The sequence below is a fragment of the Nelumbo lutea genome, chromosome 3, assembly GCF_056320005.1.
Source record: "Nelumbo lutea isolate HS-2025 chromosome 3, American lotus-T2T, whole genome shotgun sequence".
Taxonomy (NCBI): Eukaryota; Viridiplantae; Streptophyta; class Magnoliopsida; order Proteales; family Nelumbonaceae; genus Nelumbo; species Nelumbo lutea.
The window spans coordinates 55,186,026-55,210,242 of record NC_142686.1 but is presented as its reverse complement, the minus strand read 5'-3'; the positions used below and the strand labels follow the sequence as shown (position 1 = coordinate 55,210,242).

Below are 24,217 nucleotides of genomic sequence, written 5' to 3'. Positions count from 1 at the left end.
TAACAAAGGAAAGGGAATAAGAGGAACAAGATTCTCGGCCTGGATGAAATACTACGTCTGTCTCTATCTCCCATCTTTCTCATGGGATTATGACACAGCAAGTTTATTCAGGACTTTGATCGCTTACGAAGAGAAGAAGCTCTATGGAGACAGACGCTACAGTGACGTGCTGGCATACCTCAAGTTCATGTCGGAGCTTATTCGCACTCCTGCCGATGCCAGAATCCTGGCGTTAAGTGGAATTGTTATTGCAGAAGCCAGAGTAATGGATAACGAATTGCCAGATGCATTAAGTAAATTAGTTGAAGGCAGAGAGATACACAAGCACAATCTCCACGATGTTCAGAACCAGATCCGCCGTTACGTGAAGATCATTTAATGGGGAAGAAGAATTTGGGCTTAAATGAAATAGTTATTTTTTAAGAAAAGGTTAATTAATGTTTGAAGAATTGATATATTTTAAAAAGAATATTTAATACGGAGGGGTTAAGTTCTTGGTTAGTTGTTACACTAAAGTGGACTCCTCTAACATGATTAAGGACATCTGGAATCATTTTATTGGGTTATTAGAGAAGGGAGTAGAGGGAAGTTAGTAGGAAATCCGGACTGGCACTTTACACTATACAAGTATATATATCAATAACAACCCAAGAAACAATAATTAATGAATCGGTCTGGACATTCATCAGAACAACAAGAGACATAGATATAGACACATTGCTAGCTAGCTGTAACTTTTCTCTATACAAACAGCTAGCTATCGAAATTCCCCAACTCCTGTTCGTTAGTGACCTTAAACGTTGACATGACCCGTAGGTCTTCTTCCTTGAGCACATCCATTGAATCAGAGACCTCCGCTCTGTAAAATAGAGCCTGCTTACACCAATGAAGAAGATGAAGTTCAGGAGGCTGAGTACTGCTAAGAAAAAGTAGTAGTAGTCCAAGTGGGACGCATTCAGGTTATTCAGAATCCATCCCTTTTGGCCGTGCCTCTTGGTGATGTGAGACACAGTCGAAAGAAGAAAACTACTAAGAAAGCTTCCAATCCCAGCGCAAACCAGGGCGCAAGAAGTCCCCAAACTCTTCATGTTCTCAGGTTCCTGGTCATAGAAGAACTCTATTAACCCTACAAGTGAAAATGCGTCCATCATCCCCACGAGAACAAACTGAGGTAGCAGAGTGAATATGCTGAGAGGAACTCTCCCTCCATTTTCTACTATCCCATGATACCTGGCCACACGTAGTCTCCTCCTCTCAGTCAGAGCTGCAACTAACATGACTACAATGGAAAGAGCAAAGCCAGTGCCCAATCTTTGTAGGAGAGTGATCCCTCTGGGATTCTTGGTCCACTTCCTCATGACTTTGGTGAAATACAGATCATATATCACCACGCTGACAAGCATGGATATCGTAGCAAATCCACTTATGCTGGCAGCTGGGATCTGGAAACTCCCTACAGCTCTGTCCAGTGTGGTGCCTTGCTTGACAAAAAGAGTATTGGTCTGGGCAAACGTTGCAGTCGGTACAAATGTCGTTAACATTATTGGAATCATACGGAGCATTTGCTTCGTCTCCTCTACTTGGGTCACTGGACAAACCATCCATGGAGTGTTTGAAGAACCTGTCTGCACAGAGGCCTTGTTCAGGAACCTGCATATATGCATGCATGAATTATTGAGAATTAAACGTTTTATTTTCCCGTCTTAAACCAAACCACCAGAGGAAGACTAACCTCAGAGAAGTTGTAGATTCAATCCTGAACTTCCCTTTTACTTCATATTCCTTCAGGTCAAGCTCATAGAGCTCTCCAAGGTCAGCAGGAACTGGCACCCTCCATTTCCTGAATGCAGCCACTATGACCCTAGCCATCCTTGTCAAGGGACTCCCTGTGGGCACCTTATGCCTATAGAAGCGTGAGCCAGCTATAAAGATTATAATTGATATAGCAAGCCCAATTGTAGGGAGACCATACCCTAGGGCCCAGCCAACATTGTCTTGTATGTATACAAGGAAGGTGGTTGCAAATAGTGTCCCAAAGAATACGCTGAACATCCACCAGTTGAAGAAGGAAAGCTTATGGGCCTTCTCCTTAGGGTGGAAATCATCAAATTGGTCGGCACCAATGGTGGAGATGTTTGGCTTGGTTGCACCAGTGCCAGTATGTAGAGGGCACCATAGAACACAGCCAATTGTAATGTGGAAGCTTGTTTACACTCCGCGACATTAATTGATTGCCCACAGGGAGGTGGTTTCAGGGCAGAGATAGAAACTCCTAGTGTTAGGAGAATCATTCCCTGTTGTCAATCATCAAAAATGTTAATGATGGACATACTAGTTGCAAATAGTGTTGCACATAGAGTGTTGGAAGCGGACTCGATGGTTGAACCGGTGAACCAATCAGCCATTTGGGTCCTAGTTAAGTAGTTATTTGATGCATGGTTTTCATTAGGGGTGAGCAAAAAAACTGAAAAATCAAACCGAATTGACCGAATTGGTTCGGTTTTTTGTTCAGTTTCGGTTAACCATTTAAAAAAATGGCAATTAACCAAATTGACTGATATATATACAGTAATATATATTTATATAATACTATATATATTATATTTTTTATTTTTTTGAAAATCGAATAAAAAAGTTTGACAGTCTGAGAGACTTTCAGCCTTTCTCTTTGAACCTTTCAATTGAAAATTAAAAGTTCAGCAACCTGCGAGAGTGCCTATTGCTAGACTGCCGCATGGCCCGAGCCAACCACCAGCACCAAGCGGCAACGCCGGTCGCCGCCTCGCTGGCAAGCAAGCACCAACACCATTTCTGATGTCTGTATCTCTCTTCTCTCTCTCACACCTCTCCTTTCTGTAGCTCCACCAGGTGCCACCTCTCAAGCTCTCACTTCAAGGCCTTTCTTCTCTCTCTCTCTCTCTCTCTCTCTCTCTCTCTCACCTCTACTCTCTGCGGCTCCGCCAGGTGCCACCTCTCAAGCTCTCACTTCAGGCGACGGCCGATAACAACCACTAGCACCAACCAGTCCGACATCGATAGCAACCACCAACACCAACCAGTCCAGCACCAATAGCAACCACCGACAATTTTAGGTATTTTTTATGTGCATAAAAAAACCGAAAAACCGAATCATGATTAGTCAATGAACCAATTAACTGATTGCATTGATTAGATTTCGATTTGGATATTTAAAAAACTGATCAGATCGATTTGATTTAAAAAAAATACCCCACAGTTCGATTAACCGGCCCGGTATCTGGTAAAAGTTAAAATCATGACCCCCATGAGCTTGTCGATTTTTTCATCCAAGTCTGATAATTAAGTATTTGAAATGCAATTATTAATGGGGAAAATCAATGATATCGAAAAGATATGGTACTTGATCAATCAAAACACCTCCAAATTTTGATAAACACTACCTGATTGGCCACCTCTTGTATTATATGTGTTGATTATCGGTAAATTTTTATGGTGTCATGTCATTCCGGTATATATATATGTATGGTGGGACTCTTATTAAAATCAGAGGACAAAATAATTAGGGGAGCAATTTCATTTTTGCATAGATGAACACATGGATATGCCATAATAGAACCTAAACTTGGTAGACCCAAGCTACACGACTCAAAATGAGTCATACCAAGGACCCATTTGGAAGGGCTGAGCTGAAATAAGCTTTTCAGCTGCTTTGATAGAGATGTAAAAATAGCATATGCTATGTTTGTTGGCAACCGGCTTAAGTGTCTAAGAAATCAAAATAATCTAGGGCTGTAAATAGATCAAATCAATTGGATACAGGTATATAGATCTGAATTTGATTATATTCGAATTCAAATTGGATCTTATTTGTTGAATTTATATCGGACTCAAATGAAACTTAGATATTGAATAATGTAAGTAAGTTAAACAAAAATGATCAAAATATTATATGTTATTAATAAAATGAACAGAATTAAAAATGACTTAAATATTACATTTGAAGAACAAAATTATTTGAAAATTAATTGTACAAAACTTAAACCTATGAAATTATTAGATAGGATAGTGGTCGAGCCACCATTTGATTGAATCCAAATCACCCTTAACTTGATCTAATTCGAAAATAATCTTCGCAAGTCATTCCATATAAGCCCTTTAATTAAAGAGACTGAAGCAGACAGCCCTTCAGCCGATTTGGCTTATGGACGTTTCACCCAAAATAGCTAACAGACAATCCAGAAGCAGCTGCGCCAAACAGGCAACAAGTTACCAACTGGATTAGGCCTTTTGGGCGAATTAAAGTAGCCTAATTGGGTCTTTTAGGCGAGTTTTTGACCACAACCAATGCACAGAGATAGTGTTTTGTTGGTAGATGTGGATAGAATTCTAGTGGTAGAATTAAGCTGACCAAACCTACTTACTCTGCGAAACGAATGACGTGGCCAATTCAGACCATCCGTCAAACTGAAACCACTTCATATTGACCACCTCTTCCTCCGATTAATTCGTGGTATGGAAGATTATCAGCTGAAATTGTGGGACTCCAATGTACTGTTCGATGAAATATTCATATGGAATGGAAGCAGTAGTACTAATTATATGTATAAATTACCAAGAGACAGATGAAAGATCCGATGAGGAAGGTCCAATATCGACCGAGATATGCATCAGCGACGTAGGCACCCAAGATGGGTGTCAAGAAGACCGTTCCGGCCCAGTTGGTGACATTGTTGGCAGATTTCACTGTGCCCTGATGGAGCTTCGTGGTCAAGTAAATAACCAGATTTGATGAGATGCCAAAATAGGCCATTATTTCAAACACCTAAGCTGCATGCCCAACACCATTTAGAATTCAATAAGCAACAGATCATTAATTCCATCAACTACGAACTGGTTATGTATGAGAGAGATCTAAAGAGAGAGAGGTACCTAGAATGAAGGAACAAGCTTTCGATCCACCTCTTTTGCATCTAAGAACAGGGTTCCCTTTAAGATCAACAGTCCCATCTTGAGTGTGCTCACCACCGCCTTCTTCCCCGGCCATGGCTGCTGTTTAGCTGTTATGGCTTCTACTTCTTTGGGCCAAACCTATCCTGATTTTTATAGACATATTGTCAATTACTAATGATAAAGTTATAGCACCTTCTTGTTCATGGAAAATTCTCACGTGCAATAAATGAAAATTAATTAATTAGGTTTTTCTATATTTTATAAACAATTAAAAACTTGATTGGAGGTAAAATGTGTGGAAAAGAAAACAAATGGTTTCTTAAAAAACAATACTAGCATACTAGCAGAGGGGGCCTTGCGTTGCAGGGGCTCATTGATAAACTATCAGGCTCGAGCTCAATTCGAATTAGATACTTGAGTTAGAGCTCAATCTCGGCTCAAGTTAAAAGCTCGAAAGTTCGAGCTCGGACACCTTTAATTGTAGGTCTCCCAATCAGTCGAGATGCCGAGCAGAGGTCTCCCTCAATTGCCGAGGAGCCAAACCGAGGTCTCGCTCAACTGCTCAAGTGTCGAGCTGAGGTTTCCCTATATGGCGATATGTCGAGCTAAGGTCTCTCTTTTTCGACAAAGTGTCGAGTTAAGGTCTCCCTTAGTCGTCAAGGTTTTAAGCTAAGATCTCTCTCAATGATCGAGGTGTCGAGCCGAGGTCTCCCTCATTGGTCGATGTGTCATTTAGCTCGAGCTCGATTCGAATTAGAGACTTGAGCTTGAGCTCAGCTTCGCTTGAACTCGACTACCTTTGATTGCAGATCCCCTAGCGGCCGAGATGTCGAGTTGAGGTCTCCCTCAGTTGGAGAGAGAGTGACATTCTTGTAATTTATGAGAGTGAGAGATGGCACTCTTGTAATCTGTAAGAAAAAGAGAGAAAGAGTTGGTAGGAGAGAGAGTGACATTCTTATAATTTGAAAGAAAAAAAAAAAAAAGCAAGAGAGATAGAGAGAGTTAGTAGGAGAGAGTGGCATTCTTGTAATTTGAAAGAAAAACAAAAGCAAAAGAGAGAATTGGTAGAGTGGCATTTTAATATATTTAATTTATACAGATTACATAGAAAAACTATACGTGTGCAATCAATGGAAGTTACGGAAAGAAAAGAAAAGAAAAAATTGGAGATCACATTTGCACCCTACGAATGCCCCATGTTGGATTTTAATCTTATTAGAGATTAAATCCAAGGGACAAAGACAGTTCGGCCCAAGGTCAGAATTTTTAGGCCCAAAGTATAATTGGGGTAGGTAACAGCTCGGAATTCAGAGTGTTGAAATTATTGCTGCAATGGGTTATGTTTTTCAATGAAAGATGAAAAAAGTAATTGGCTTGTCGGGACTAGAGCCGGGTCTCTCGGGTGAGAGACCAAAATCCTAACCACCAGGCTGCATCGGATGTTGACAAATGAAACGACATTATATTAAACTATATGAACATTTTTGTCGTTGACAAATAGGGCAGGACACAGATCTCTAGATGCAGTCTACCATCAACAAATACTAATAAATTATTAATATTCTTTATAATTCATATCTTGTTATATACATCGATCTTATCAATATATTATGTTGTGAGACTGAAGGTCTTTGATCCAACTAACCATAAACGCTAGCATTGATCCGTACGATGCATGGACTTTTGTTAAAAATATATTTAAAAAAAAATGAAATAATGGTTATTCATCAAAGCTTTTAAATATTTTTAGTTCTTTACATACAAAATAATAGAAAATAATATTTTTTCTTATTGAGCTCTAAATTTATTCCTTTTTATATAATTTATATATTATGAGAAATACATAAATCAAACTACTTATCATGAGAACCAACTGATGGTGGCTCAGTTAGTAGGTTCTCTATCTAGTTGTAGTGTAATCTAGGATCAAATCCCACTGCCATTAAGGTTGGGGTTAAGTGTTTATGGGATGGGTTACCCACCATTGTGTAACCCTATAAAAAAAAACAAAGCTTAGCATGGCATTAATAACCAAATTAAAGAAATGATTTCAAAATTGAATTGACAAATATAACAAAAAAGAAAAGCTTAGCATGGCATCAATAACTCCTAGCCCTTTCCACTCTCAACTTAAAAACAAAACAACAGAAAAAATTCACTCTTAAACCAAGAGCACTCCATCTCTAAACCTCTCTTTTTCTTTTCTTTTTTTCTTTTTTGTTTTTTAATAAGAACAAACTTCTCTCTTTGAACCTTACATGCAAAACAAACTTTTTATATGTAAAACCCACTTTAATCTAAAGGAGGGAGCACACCCACCGTTGGATTATAACCTAATCCAACAATTGGAAAATAAGACACAATCCCAATAGTTTGGATGTCAATGAATAATAATTTAATTCTATATTTGCATGGAATTGATCTCATATAGAGTTGTAAAATGAGCATGTGTTGGCTGGCACGGTACGGCCATGCTGACCTACGAGCCATCCCGAGCCATGCCACACTCCCCTACGATATTTTGGGGGGTTGGCCAAGCACGGCCCACAGCCCGAACCCTTGTGGGCCATACCATGGGTTGGACTGGTCCGTGGGCCAAGCCTTAGGCCAGGCTAAGCCGTAGACTAGGCCAAAGCTATTTATTTAAAATGAATTGAAAAACATCTTAAAATTTTTATTTCATATTAATTTTGATGAATACAATTGTTTATATGTACAATAATTAATAAAATAGTGTAATAAAATTAAAAACAATTGTTTATTTTATTAATATATTATATAATTATAATTTATATAGTATATTATATATAAGTATATAAAATATATATGGGTCGTGCTAGGCTGGATCACGGGTTGGGCTGTGCCAGCACGCAGGCCACGGGTGGCACGGCCCGCTCGGTTGTGTTGTATTGGCCCAACCCGCAACCTAGCCCAACACAACCCATATATAGTTACAATCTACAAGATAAAACCACAAAATGTTTGAAATAAAATAATGATCAAGAAAATCCTATGACAATAAAAATAAAAATTTCAAGCAAAGGATTTACATGATCTGGCCATATTGCCTACATCAATGAAATAATAATAACCATTTTTCACTCTAAAATAAAATGACAAATAGTGTATGGTACCTTATGGTTTGCAACCCAAACCAACCCTTAATCCTTATATATCCATTCTCCTTTTTTCAATATGAAGAATAAATAAGAAAAAAAAAATCTACTCTTGCATTAAGAGCACTCCTTTCAACCTCTCTTTTTTCTTTTCTTTTCTAGTAAGAGCAAACTTCTCTATTTGAGCCCTATATTCAAAAGAAATCTTTTATATGTAAAATCCACCTTAACCTAAAGGGGGGACCACACCTTCTAATATAACCTAATCCAACAACTAGAAAATAAGATAAAATAGTTTGAGCATCAATGAAATATTTAATTCTAGATTTGCATGGAATTAAGCTCACCTTAACTTCATATTGTCAAGGAAACTATAAATAATTTCATTTTCATGAAAAAATGAAATGAACTTGTTTAGTGTTGGAGAATAAAATCCTATTTAGGGACCTCACCTAAAGCTTAAGTTTTTAGGTTGAATGGTTACATGAAATGGTATCAAAGCCTATTTGACCAAGCTGTTTGGTAGTTTATCCTTGTTACCCCACAAGGTGTGGGTGGGCCTCTCCTTGTCTATGCTTCAAGCCTAGGATGATTTTGCATAAGGGGGAGAGTTAGAGAATAACAACATATTCAAGACCTAATTTAAAAGCCTCAGCTTTTAGGTTGAATGGCTCCTTAAATTTAGATGATAAGCTTGTGCTCTAGAGAGAAAAAATGAAGTAAATTCATATACGTTCAAACAGATTATTAATATTTCAATAAAATCAACTTTATAAAATAAAATATAGGCAATCTATAATTGTTGCCAATCTTCATGTTGTTTTAGAATGTTATAGGAAAAATGTAGTGATATACAATGAGGTTGTGTTTGGTTTAAAAGAAAAGGTAGGGCACGACCTAAAGTCATTTACTTCCATTCCCTACCTTTTCTTTCAAACCAAACACATCCTGATGTCTTTGCCCCATAGGAAATAATAGTAGAATTAAAATTTCACTCTATTGCAATAATTATCTTCATGTACTGAGCTCTATATTTGTGGTTTCCAAATCCAATTATATCATGATCAGAAGTTTGTTGACTTTTCACTCTCATGTGGTCACTCCAAATTTTGTTTAAAGCCTTGGGCTTTGGCCCATAAATTACCCAATCATGAAATTGATAGCTCTATTGTCTAGCCAAATTGAAATTTTGAGCATTTACATTTATATAATATATTGAAAGATGTAGTGTAACAAATATTTTATAAAACAAATTTCTTCATTTGAAGAACCAATTTGTCCTTATAGCTTATGACTAACATTTTATTATATCTACTGTTTAATAAATTCTTGCGTTCTTTTATGGAAAGAACTTCATAAAGAAGAAGAAGATATAAGGGAAGCCTGATGATGTCTTATCATCATGATAAATAGCCTTTGCCTTGATACATTACTTCAAATGCTTTTATAATACCAATATTGCCCCACAGGTTCTATGACTAAAAACCAAAACCCAGAAGTTGTGTTAAAAAAACAAATGATGGAAAAGATCAGAACTGCAGAGAACCACCTTTTTTAATCTTACCTAACGAAACTCAAGGAAAATAAAAAACACAGCTCTCCAGACATCTGAAAATGAAATAGTGACCCTTGTAACAACTCCCTCTAGTTTCTAATGTTCTAAGCTTCTAACGGCACACACTCTCTCTCTCTCTCCAGACATCTAATGTTCTATTACCTGGATAAATAATTTGTCAAAAAGCGAACAAAGCCTGACAACAAAATCTGCAGAGAAGTATGAGAGAAGCTTTCTTTTCTTTTCTTTCAAAGTCCGAGGAAACTTCTCTCTCTTCATTGTTTACTCCTGGAAGCAAAGGGTAACTTTTACTATTTAATCAACATGTAGTGGCAAAGGGTATCGTCCCAATAACCAGATTTATGCCATGGACAGGACTCAGTTTCAACCGGCCATCCAAACTTTCCTCTTGCAGCTTAGAGCAATCAACAATAGTAGGGTTTATGCTGGATTAATTGACGTTCCAGTGGTGTGGGTTTGGGGATTTGGAGAAAGAAAGAAAATGGCATATTTTTAGACTTTCAAACAACTAAGGATGTTTTTGTCTTTTACACTTTATCTATTAGACCTAACGTCAACAAAGCATGTATAAGTAGATTTGAAAGTTTAGGGTACATTTAAATAGCTTCCTAAGCATACAGGGTATGCATAACTAATTAACCCTTTTTTATTTTAAACTAGCTGTGGGCCTGCGTTGCAGGGTGCTATATATGAAAAAACAAAGTATTTTTTTGAATAAATAATTTTATTTATGTGGCTGAAGTCATTATTAAAAAAATTGTCAAAGAAAAACAAACTGTCTTATTAAATAAAAAAATTGTTTACATTAAAATAAAAACATTGCTTTTTTTTAAATAAAACCCACACAACTCTCTCTCTCTCTCTCTGACCCATGGGTCCCATGTAATCCTCTCTACTTTTTAATTAAATATTTGTTTTGAAAAAATATTCACTTAAAATAATGAAAAAAAAATTGTTGAAACTTCCCCTGAAGTTTGGTAATTGTCATCACCCTCCCTGAACTTTCCAACATAGTTGCAAGTAGACCCCCTCTATCTAAAAATAGGCGTGAAAATGTCTAAAATACCAATGCAGTCAATTTTGACCGAAATGTTTATCTTCCAGATTCTTTTCTTTGTATGGATTACTACCCCAAATCCTTTCAATCCTTTTTTGAAATTAAATTATTTTTCAAATTTGGCCTTCATATAAATTGCACAAAAGTAAAGCTGCAACTTTAAATTCTCTTTTTTATTGTTTGTTCATAAAGTTTGTAATACTTTTTTCTATGGAAAGTAACCACCCTCAATAGTAGTTGCATGGATATTTTTGGACATTTTCATGCCTCTTGTAAGAAATGGGCTCTACTTGCAACTGTGTTAGAAAGTTCAAGGGAAGTTATTACTATTACCAAATTTCAAGGAACGTTTTATCAATGATTAAAAACTTTATATGGAGGTTTTAGAAATTTACTCAATTTTTAAAATTTAAATAATATTATATATTATTTACTAAATTTATTCAATTCAGTGTCCCTATAATCTCCATCCCCTCCCAATCCAGTAGTAACAAGGATAAGGAAAATCGTCATCCCTACCCACCCTACCACCCACCCACCCACCCACCCCACGCCATCTCAACATTGTTCATACGCACCCCCTATCGGGTTCTACAACCCTTTCCCATTATGACACCGGGTCCCACACCCCTCTCTTGTTTATTAATTAAAAGTTTATGTAATTGTATTTTAGTTTATTATTATTATTAAATAATTGTTGTAATTATTTAAATGGTTTATGTAATTTTAGTAATTAACTATTTTGAACAATTAACTAATTTAATTTAAAGATTTTAATTATGAAATGATTGCTTTTCATTGTTATTAGTTTATTAATAATTCATTATTATTTTAATTATAAAACCAAAATGTTTCATAAGCGTAAAGGTAATGATACTTTAGGAGAAATAATTGGACTTTTCTAAAATTTATTAAAAGTTTAAAAATCAAAATCAAGATTTAATCCAATTTTTTGTCTTTAAATAAAGCAAAATATATAAAATAGCATGTCATTTAAACTTTTGCAAATTATGTCCTATGAAAATGAAGAAAAACTCCAACATAGATTTTTATATTATATTTATTTTATTAATATAAATGTTGTAACATACATTGTGGGTGATCATTATTAGCCCAATCCAGAAATATGGCCCAAACCAGTTGGCATATTTCCGGGGCTGGGACCAATTTTTCTTCTTTGAACCAACCAAGTGTAGGCTAGCATTTAGCCCTGGAATTTGTGGGCTGGACCTAGGCCAATACTTCAATCCCAACCTGAACCAATTTTTTGGAGTTCACGTCAGCGCCCCACAGGTGTCTCAAACAATCAAAATCTGCCACATGTTCTCCCACACAAGCTTCACCCATCACACATGCGAGAGTTTGGATCTGTTCTTCACAGAGCATGCCTCACACTGACCTTACATCATGTCTTGGTCGTACATCGGGAACATCTCCCCACTTGTATTTATTATTCATACAGAGATGTTCCCAATACAAGGTGGGATGCGGATGTTGAAAAATGGTAGGATCCATCTAATGGACGCCATGAAATGTGCGGAATGGGTGGGCGAATTTCAAAAATTTCCTACCTTCTTCCAACTGGGAATCATATTCCCTAAATTTACAATATAATATTCAAATATTCTACTTGAACCATAATCAAACTAGATCTGAACCAAAAGGAAACATGAAGGATTATACCTGATCCAGAGAAACAATATCTCCCAAAGTTGGTGTTCACGCCCAAAGAAGAAACCAAGATCCGCTCCTGCTGAAGATGACACAACTGTGGATGGAACGGAACCAGCAAGGTGCGTCCTACACACTGGATTCTTCACAAGAATCCTCTAGAAACCTTGAACATTGAACCTTTTTGGTCTTTCTTGCAAGACTGTTGTCAAGAACTTATTTCTTCACTTCCTAATGCTGCAAAGATCCAATCTTGCAACAGGGAATGGCGACTGCTGGAGGAGAAATCCAGGGACGAAGAGGGCTGAACTGTGTCTCTTCTCTCTGGAGTTTGTGAGAGATCAAATCTCAATTCGCAGGAAATATCTCTTGCATACAAACCCTAGTTCGAAATCTGATATTTCTGATAGGGTTTTCTCCTCTTTCTTCTTGATTAAGAAACCTCCTAATTTTTTGGGAGTTATCCCAATCCAAATCAGTATTTGGATAGGGGATAATCTTAATCCTATCTGCAGATTAAGTTAGCTGACTCCTGATCTTATCAGGAGGTTACCAGATTCAAATCTAATTTGAATTTGGTCTCTTGGAGTGGATAAGGTTAAAGACCAAATCCTTTTTACTAACATTAATATCAGATTTGCCCCATGAATAGGTGATCATATCAGCCCAGTTCGAAATGGGCTTTTGGCCCATTAAGGGTTCAGTGTTTAACTAGTTTCCAATCTACTGCCCAGTTGGGTTTCTTTGTATGGCGTGGGACCCAAGCATTGATCTACACACCAGCCACATGGGTTTGGCCCAGCCCTTATTACAAGGCCCAGCCGAATTCACTAAAACACTCAGTGACCCCTTGAGCCCATCACATTGTCCCTATGGGCCCAACACTTACATTAAGTGGTCCCTGGGCCAAGCCATCTTATAAAAACTCAGGGACTATGGGCAAGTGCAAGATTATCCCATCAGGTATTATCCTAAATGGTCTTACACTTAACCTCTCAGCCCTTAATGATCAAGCACTACCCGACAAGAGAAGACCTCTCCCTCGACTGCAAGGAACAGTGTCGGACTCTCTACTCACATGGATCCCGGGAATTAAAACCTTTTGCAAATCTTTTGAAGTCATACAATAATATATATATATATATATATATATATATATATATATATATATATATATATATATATATATATATATATATATATATATATATATATATATATATATATTAATTTTGCAAAAACAAAATTCCAATGATTGAAATCAACTGCTGGCAATTTGGTTTCCATCAGAGAGAGTGCATTCCCGATCATTACCATTGTCCGACAAAGGGACTGATCCTATCACTATGATCACTCACTCAGATGAATTCTCAGACTGCCCCAACATGTCCAGGTTTTGACCCCCACTAAGGATCTCACTAATTGACACATCAGAGACAGCCCGATCCGACACCTAGTGATGTGTCATAATCGAGTCTAGGGGTCAGGTGTAACTTTCCAGTTTTGCCCATCTGTCTCCAAGGTCTAGGGCAATACTGGAAATCTGGTCCGGTTCAAGGGTTCAAGCAATCCCATACAGCATGTGCCTCGGGTCTTACCCTGATGGCCGAAACAAGCCATCCCAACACTTGGTGGCACATCAGTATCAGCCTTGGCAAGATAAATCTCCCTTAGACTTATCCAATGGCTGTGAACATTTAAAACTAACACAAGTTTCTATAAGTGTCCAGTTTTAGGGTCTTACACAGAATTATACCAAACAACATGAATCAAACATGTACTTTATTTATTTACACTAAATGTCAAAAGCACATCAAAATGGATTGAAGTTAAGGACATACAAAACTGTCTAACAGCTCCCTCTTGCACTTAGGTCCAATCCGGTACAAGCCGGAGTCCCATGCTTTCCACGTGTTTCTCAAACACCTTCTGTGTCAGTGGCTTAGTCAATGGGTCTTTCACATTGTCCGCTAATGCTACCTTCTGAATTAGGATGTCCCCTCTACCAACGATCTCCTGCAGTACATGGTACTTCCTCTCGATGTGCTTTGACTTCGAGCGAGCCCGAGGCTATTTAGCTTGGGCGATCACTCCATTGTTGTCACACAACAACGGGATGGGTGATGTGCTGGACGGAATCACTCCTAATTCGTGTATGAATTTCTTCATCCACATGGCTTCCTTGGCAGCTTCACTTGTGGCAATGTACTCGGCCTCAGTTGTGGAGTCTGCAGTGGACCCCTATTTGTTGCTTCTCCAGTAAACAGCACACGATCCTATCATGAAAACATACCCATATGTAGACTTTCTATCATCTGGATCCGACTAGAAATCGGCATCGGTATACCCTAGAACTTGTAGTGAACCACCGTCGAATACCAGACAAAACTCTTTTGTCCTTCGAATGTATTTAAGTATGTTCTTCACAGCAGTCCAATACTCTTGGCCTGGGTTGGCCTGGAATCTGCTTACCACACTCACCGCCTGAGCTATGTCCGGGCAAGTGCACAGCATGGCATACATGATGCTCTCTATGGCTGAGGCATAGGGAACATCTCTCATGCCCTCAATCTCCTCAGAAGTCTTAGGAGACATCTTCTTGGAGAGAGTGACTCCATGTTTGAAAGGAACATTTCCTTTCTTGGAGTTTTCCATGTTGTACCTTTTGATAATTTTGTCAATGTAAGCAGCCTGGGATAATCCAATTATCCGCTTCGGTCTATCTCTATAGAGTCGAAGACCCAGTATGTAAGAAGCTTCTCCAAGATCTTTCATGGAGAACTGCTGTGATAGCCATAACTTGACCTAAGTCAACATTCCTACATCATTCCCAATGAGTAGGATATCGTCCATGTACAATACCAAAAAGGTTATCTTATTCCCACTGGACTTCCTGTAAACACAGGGCTCATCCGGATTCTGCTCAAAGTCAAATGTTTTGACGGAAAAATCAAAACGGATGTTCCAACTCCTAGAAGCCTGTTTAAGTCCATATATGGATCTATTGAGTTTACATACCATGTGTTCCAGACCAGCAGCAATGAAGCCTTGCGGCTGCTGCATGTAGATATCTTCACTAAGATCTCCATTCAGGAACACGGTTTTGACATCCATTTGCCAAATCTCGTAGTTATGGTATGCTGCTACAGCTAGCAGGATCCTAATGGATTTAAGCATGGCGACGGGTGAAAAAGTTTCCTCATAATCGATGCCTTCTTTCTGAGTATACCCTTTCGCCACCAAGTGAGCTTTGTCGGTCTCAATCCTCCCATCGGGGCCCTTCTTCCTCTTGTAGATCCATTTGCAACCAATTGCTTTTACCCCGGAAGGCGGATCTACTAGAGTCCAGACTCCATTGGTCTCCATCGAGTCCATCTCAGCTCTCATGGCCTCCACCCACTTCTGGGAATCTATGTCTAACATAGCTTCCGCGTAAGTCACGGGGTCCTCTTCACTAGTCAAGGCTTCCACCAGGTAGCTATCCTGGTCATAACCATATCGGACTGGTGGTCTAGATACCCGGGTGGACCTTCTAAGTTGGTCACTACCTAGAACTTGTGGGACATCTCCCACTGCTCCTGAGCTCTACTCATCAAGAACTATTTCCTGACAGTGAGTGTCCAGGATGTATTCGAATTCTAAGAATTGGGCGTTTCGACTGCAGAACACTTTCTACTCACTTGGGTCATAGAATAGATAACCCACTGAATCCTTTGGGTAGCCTATAAATAGGCAACGGCTGGTTTTGGATTCCAACTTGTTCGCACTTGTTCTTTTAACGTGTGCAGGACAACCCCAAATCTTCAAGTGTCTTACAATTGGCTTCCTTCCGGTCCATAGCTCATATGGAGTTTTCGGAACTGATTTGGTTGGAACCCGATTCAGCACGTAGATAGCAGTCTCTAATGCATATCCCCAAATGGATGTGGGTAATTCTAAGCGTACGAGAAGTGAACGGACCATGTCCAACAAGGTCCTATTCCTCCTCTCTGAAACACCGTTGAGTTGAGGTGTAGTAGGAGGAGCTAGTTGTGACACTATCCCATTGTCCTTTAAGTAGTCCTTAATTCGTCAGAGAGATACTCACCACCTCGATCCAATCGAAGGGCCTTAACTTCTCTCCCTAACTGTTTCTTTACTTCCTATCTGAACTCTTTGAACTTTCCAAAGGATTCAGACTTGTGTCTCATTAGATACACGTAACCATATCGTGAAAAATCATCTGTAAAGGTGATGAAATACATGTGTTGATTCCAAGTCCTAACACTCAGGGGACCACATACATTAGTATGTATTAGGTCAAGTGTGCCTCCAGATCTTTCAGGCTTACCGTCAAATGGCTGCTTAGTCATCTTACCTTGAAGGCAAGGGTCACAAGTGGGAAGATTTTCTACAATTAGAAAATCCAAAGGACCATCATTTACCAGTCTTGTGATTCAATCAACACCGATATGGCCAGGTCGATAATGCCAGAGGCACGTGGGTTTTACTGTATCACGATTCCTTTTCTTGGGATTTTCGATCGACGTAGTTTCGGTTAAGTTAGTTTCCAGAGAATGATGTAGAACATAGAGACCATTCTCCAGTTCCCCGCATGTGATGAATTTGTTATTCCGTTTAACAATAATCATATTACTAAAATAAACAGTATATCCATCAGCACATAGTTTAGAAATAGAAATTAAGTTTCTTCTCAAGTTCTGTACATAAAGACAATCTTTAAGTACAAGGACTCCCTCTAAAAACTAATTCTATGGTTCCTATTGCCGCAGCTGCAACACTTGCATTCGTTCCCAAAAATAGTGTCACTTCACCATCACTCAATATTCTGCTAACTTTGAACCCCTGCAGTGAGTTACACGCATGAGTTAAAGCCCCGGAGTCAACACACCAGGACACAAAAGTAACTAACATATTAGTTTCTATGACACAAGTTTCGATGTTACCTTTCTTAGATTCCAGGTAGGCAGGACAGTTCCTCTTCCAGTGGCTGGTCTGTTTGTAGAAGTGATAGACATCAGATGCCTTGTTCTTCTTCTACTTCTTGGGTTTGGCAGCTTTCTTCTGGGGCTTCTTTTCCTTTCTCTTTTTCTTGCCTGATTTGTTAGCTTCAGCAAGCATAACCACAGGCTCATCCTTCTTGAGTAGATCCTCAGCCTTCTGCAACATATTGCTGAGTTTCTGGACGCTAATTCAGCTTATTCATATTGTAGTTCATTGTGAACGCATTGAAGGAAGAGGGCAAAGAATTCAGGATGGCATCCACTTGCATGCCAAGATCTAGCCCGGATCCAAGAGCTTTGAGTTCGTTAATGTATCCCATCATCCGAAGACAATGGTCATAAACTTTCTGCCCTCTGGTCATCTACGTGGTCATGAACAATTTCAGGACCTTTTGTCAAGTAGAACGGTTCTGCTCTTCATACATTGTTCTTAGACTATTCAATATGTCATTGGCTAGTTCGATCTGATCGAACTGCCTCTGTATTGAGTTGTCTAATGAGGCAATGACAAAGCAGCGGGCTAGAGAGTTTTTATCCTCCCAATCTTGGTAGTCCCTCCTACGGGCCTCAGAAGCCCTATCACTCGGACGTTCCGGGGCAGGATTTTTCACCACCTTGTCTAACTTTTCAGAAGTTAGGACCAACATAAGATTTTTGTACCAGTCGGCATAGTTTGGGCCCTTAAGCTTGTTATCGTCTAGAAGCTTTGCGAATTGACCGTTAGCCATTTTCTGATAAAACAGCAAAGACGTTAGTCCACAACCTTAGTTTGATTCATGTTACCTACATAGATATGGTTTTTAATCTATGTTCCATTCTCATTTATTCATCTCTGAGATTTCCCTCCTTTCTCAGTGACGGAGACAACGAAATGTCTCTGGAAATGTGGAAAATCACATAGGGTGCGTGAAGCCAACTGTTTCAGCTGCAAAACCCCACCACCTTTTTGTGACGGATCATATCCACTCATCAAATGAGTAACCCTTTGGCCTCTGTCAGACAAGGTTCAGAACCGTTTTCAGGTAAACCTTTCTGCCCAGTGAGTGCACACCCATCATATTCAAGTTACACCAAGGTACTGTGAGAGAGTTCCCATTTTCTAGTGAAGCCCCTCCCACATTGGTCTATGACGCCCCTATCATCTTATGAAACACTCTAATAGATCCAACAACAAATGGATAGCCCAATTTTATGGTGCGTTTCCTCATTACTGATGGACCCATCATTGTGCTAATGACAGAAGGCCTTTAAAGAGTCCATCATATGGATCTCCCTATCACATGCATTCATATTTGTTGGAGGGAACAAAATTACGCCCTAGTTCTAATTTAGGTCAATCCAAAGTGGCTCCCACTGACTTTCATAAAGTCAAATTTCCGGTGGGCCTTAATCGGCTAGGGGTTCCGTACGCATCCAATGACCTTAAGGGACACCATGGCAATGATGTGCATTCAGTCATGGTGTGCACAAGAGCCACTAACGAGTCAACCTAGGCCAAGTGCTTATGGCCCATGGTCACAGCACATCAAACATCCAAACATCACATGTAAAGGAGGAATTGATCCAATCAATTAACTGTTGTAAAGCCCATCGAATAGCCCATTTAAAACTAAAGCACTAACAATTAATGTCTATTAGGTGTATGGGCTGAATTGCAGTTAGTAGTTCGGCCCATACAACTTTTCTCACAATGATGGGCTTTTGCAGTTTTAACCCTTTAAAACTGGACTTTACAAGTGGGTCGAATTAATCCCTGTAATTGAACATCAGATTTTGAACAACAAGTGTGAGATATATGGACTGAAAAACAGCCCCTTTCGAACCTCAGATTTGGTCCAAACAATTTTGATCCAATCTAGTCCGAAATTGTCCAAAACTGATTTTCAATTCAAAAATTAATTCATGAAAGATCTGAAATTAATAATCTTGATTTTAAACAAACACAAATCAACTATGGACTATTCGCACCACCTGCAAAACAGAGGTTAATCACAAATGTTACAGTTTCATAAACTGTAAATCACAGGAAGTGATTTCTCCATCTGCAAATCTCCAGCGCCGCCATCTACATCAGCAAATCTACAGAAATCATATTTCTATTAATTAATTACATTCTTGATCAAATCCTATACATTCAGTCTAGAAAAAAAAAATTATTTACAAACCGAATTGAATAAAATAAATGAAAAAGGGTGCGCAAACCATCTACACCAAAACTGCACTACGATCTCTAGGTTCGAACAGTCCATTAAATCAAAAATAAATAAAGAACAATTCTAAATAAATTTTGGATTTAACAAAAATTAATTTCAGATCAATCGCCCTTAACAAGAAACCATTTCTTGAGAAAAAAAAATAAAGCAATCTGCGCAGATCTTGGCAGAACTTCTGTCCATCTGCGTAGGGTCAGATCTGATTTTCTTTTGGTTCAAGATTTGAACCTGGCTCTAATACCACTGAAAGAATGGTAGGATTCATCTAATGGACGCCATGAAGGGTGCGGAATGGGTGGGCAAATTTCAAAAATTTTCTACCTTCTTCCAACTGGGAATCATATTCCCTAAATTTAGAATATAATAATCAAGGATTCTACTTGAACCATAACCAAACTAGATCTGAACCAAAAGGAAACATGAAGGATTATACCTGATCCAGAGAAACAATATCTCCCAAAGTTGGTGTTCACGCCCAACGAAGAAACCAAGAACCGCTCCTGCTGAAGATGACACAACTGTGGATGGAACGAACCAGCAGGGTGCGTCTTACACACTGGATTCTTCGCAAGAATCCTCTAGAAACCTTGAACACTGAACCTTTTTGGTCTTTCTTGCAAGACTGTTGTCAAGAACTTATTTCTTCACTTCCTAATGCTGCAAAGATCCAATCTTGCAACAGGGAATGGCAGCTGTTGGAGGAGGAGAAATACAGGGACGAAGAGGGCTAAACTGTGTCTCTTCTCTTTGGAGTCTGTGAGAGATCAAATCTCAATTCGCAGGAAATATCTCTTGCATACAAACCCTAGTTCAAAATCTAATATTTCTGATAGGGTTTTCTCCTCTTTCTTCTTGATTAAGAAACCTCCTAATTTTTTGGGAGTTATCCCAATCCAAATCAGTATTTGGATAGGAGATAATCTTAATCATATCTGCAAATTAAGTTAGCTGACTCCTGATCTTATCAGGAGGTTACCAGATTCAAATCTAATTTGAATTTGGTCTCTTTGAGTGGATAAGGTTAAAGACCCAATCCTTTTTACTAACATTAATCTCAGATTCGCTCCATGAATAGGTGATCATATCAGCCCATTCGAAATGAGCTTTTGGCCCATTAAGGGTTCAGTGTTTAACTAGTTTCCAATCTACTGCCCAGTTGGGTTTCTTTGTATGGCGTGGGACCCAAGCATTGATCTACACACCAGCCACATGGGTTTGGCCCAGCCTTTATTACAAGGCCCAGCTGAATTCACTGAAAGACTCAGTAACCCCCTTGAGCCCATCACATGGACCCTATGGGCTCAACACTTACATTAAGTGGTCCCTGGGCCAAGCCATCTTATAAAAACCCAAGGACTGCGGGCAGGTGCAAGATTATCCCATCAGGTATTATCCTAAATGGTCTTACACTTAACCTCTCAGCCCTTAATGATCAAGCACTGCCCGACAAGAGAAGACCTCTCCCTCGGCTGCAAGGAACAGTGCTGCACTCTCTACTCACATGGATCCCGGGAATTAAAACCTTTTGCAAATCTTTTGAAGTCGTACATATATATATATATATATATATATATTAATTTTATAAAAACAAAATTTCAATGGTTGAAATCAACTACCGGCAATTTGGTTTCCATGAGAGAGAGTGCATTCCCGATCATTACCATTGTCCGACAAAGGGACTGATCCTGTCACTATGATCACTCACTCAGATGAATTCTCAGACTGCCCCAACATGTCCAGGTTTTGACCCCCACTAAGGATCTCACTGATTGACACATCAAAGACAGCCCGATCCGACACCTAGTGATGTGTCATAATCGAGTCTAGGGGTCAGGTGTAACTTTCCAGTTTTGCCCATCTATCTCCAAGGTCTAGGGCAATACTGAAAATCTGCTCCGGTTCAAGGGTTCAAGCAATCCCATATTGCATGTGCCTCGGGTCTTACCCTGATGGCCGAAACAAGCCATCCCAACACTTGGTGGCACATCAGTATCAGCCTTGGCAAGATAAATCTCCCCAGACTTATCCAATGGCTGTGAACATTTAAAACTAACAAAAGTTTCTATAAGTGTCCAATTTTAGGGTCTTACACAAAATTATACCAAACAACATGAATCAAACATGTACTTTATTTATTTACACTAAATGTCAAAAGTACATCAAAATGGAATGATGCTAAGGGCATACAAAAATGTCTAACAAATGTAAGGTTGGTGTGAGGTACACTTTGTGAGGAGCAGATCCCAATTCCACATGCAGAGTAGGGGTGCAATTTAGGCGGGCCCAGCCCGAGCCCAAACTAGCCTAATCCGGAATTTTATACAGGCTGGACTTGGATGTTTAGTCCTCGGGCTCAAGAAGTCGGGTTTTATTATTTTTCAGATCAGGCTCGGGCCTGGCCCTTAGGTAGCCTGAACCCAACCCAACTATATACATTTATACATACATATGTATGTATATGTAAATGTTACATATATATATATATGTCTAATTTTAGAATGGCTTCATTAACCAACCTGAGAGTAGCCCATGCCCGAGCCCAACTTGAATGCGTCAAATTACTATGTATGTTAGGCTTAAGTTGGAAAATTGGACTTGTTTCGGGCTTAAGCCTTAAGCCCAAATTTTAGGACCAGGCCTGGGTTGACCATAAACACGACTGAACCCGCCCGACTTGCACCCCTAATGCAGAGCTAACTTTATGGATATTAGTTTATCCTGTTAGCTCCTACACGAGCTCCACCAGTTGTACCCTTGACCCTGAGCAGCAACAGATGGGCCTTATCTTGGAGATCATCCACACTAAAAATATCCATCCGTTGACCCCAACTATGTGCTGCAATTTTGTCTTTTTGTTGGAACAAATGGAAAAGAAAATGCAGCAAGACTTGAAAAAGGTTGCACACAACGAGTTGAAAATAGTTAGTTGAAATTGATAACAAGTCATGCTCGTACATGACCTAGATATAGGTGATACTCATTGATGCAAAGGAAATGGAACAAAACAAAGCTGAGATCCATGATTAAAAAGCTTGGTTTTAAACCAAAAAATAAAATTATTGAAGGTCAACCTTTTAATTATTTATTGGAAAAATAGAAATTAATACACATTAACATGCCATTATATTGATCAATACATAATTTGTGGCTGATATTTAGTCCTTGCACTTCTGATTTGTTTAAACATTAGGCTTGGAATGAAATAGATAAGTTTATATTTTATATTAAGTGATTAATAATTAGATTTTCATGCATGATTTTATATCTCTAAAAATGTGATTTCTAACTTATTTTTTATTATTTTCTTATAGATTAAACATGCTAAAGGAGAATACTTCACATGTGGGATGAGGACAAATTTGATCAAATTTTACACGTCAAAGTCATTTTTGGGTTGAGTGTCATGTATTCAACAACCTTGAATTTGTAATAGATTTTAAACATATGGATGTATTAAAACACCTTGAGATTTAATTCATTTTTTCATTATATAATCTTTTATTAGAATTTTTCATTCAAATTCCATCTTATATTATGAATGAAATATGTTGTGATTGTATTCAATACAGGAAAAAAGACTTAAAAAAGTAATGAAAAAATTTTAGGATCTAGTCATCAATCATATATTAACAATTTTAGGTATGGACAGCTAAAAACCGTAGCTATAGATTTATTTTTTGCTACAGCCTGTTTAAACTGTAGCTATAGATTCAGTAGCTATAGATTTATATTTTTTAGCCACAGTCAAAGTAAATCGTAGTTATAGATTCATATTGGTAGCTATGGACATTTCAAAACCTTAGCTATAGATCTAAATTTTGTAACTACGAATACTTCAAAACCGTAGCTATAGAGTGACATGTAGCTACAGTTGTAAAACAAACTATAGCTAGAGTCAATTTTGTAACTACGAATAACTTAAAAACCATAGCTAAAACCATAGCTATGGGTTAGTTTTAGCTACGGATTTTATCACCCGTAACTATTACCTATAGCCACCGTGACTGTAACTAATGGTTTTTGACCATAACTAGTTCATAGTTATAGGTCTATTACTACGGTTTTTTGGATTTGTAGCCGCAGTTTTGTCTGTAGCTGTAAGTCTTTTCTTGTAGTGAGGGTACACAACTTTTCCTATACTAGATACATTTTTCCATATTAAATATGTTGTCTACCACTCTCAAAACATTAGAACTCCCCAGCTTCACTAATGTATGTGAGGAGCTACTCATTTTCAAATAAAAAGAAAAAAGAAAGAAAAAAGAAATCATGCCCAATAGAACAAAAGTGTGAATTCCTCAATCCCTTTCTAGCTTTGTAAGTTCCTAACACCCTCTCTCTTTTTTTCTCATATTTTTATGATTTCTTTTTTCTTATTTTCTTTACTCCACCTCCCCCTTTGGGTTGCTCTAAGAATTTCTCTTTTACAATTGGACTCTTTTTTGGTGTTTGTAGCTATAAAATTACAGAAAGTCATTGTCTCAAATCCCTGAATAATAAGGTTTGCAATTCTTTCTCCTTTTTTTTGTGTGTGTGTTAGGGTTTAAAGTGTACTCTCTGTTTTCCTTTTATTTGCAGTTCATTAGAAAGCACTATTACAACATCAAATCTTATAGTTAGAAAGCTACATTAATAAATAGATGGATTCACTT

General features: G+C 38.3%; 1 pseudogene across 1 annotated transcript; it reads right to left on the bottom strand.

Annotated features, from left to right (window-relative positions):
• Positions 1–630: 630 nt before the first annotated feature.
• On the bottom strand, positions 631–5,053 carry LOC148865064 (protein NRT1/ PTR FAMILY 5.2-like; annotated as a pseudogene). The gene is made up of 4 exons (XR_016109413.1): positions 4,909–5,053; positions 4,592–4,806; positions 1,733–2,294; positions 631–1,650 (listed from the first exon to the last, which is right to left on the bottom strand). The product of XR_016109413.1 is annotated as a protein NRT1/ PTR FAMILY 5.2-like (transcript).
• Between the last annotated feature and the right edge of the window lie 19,164 nt (positions 5,054–24,217).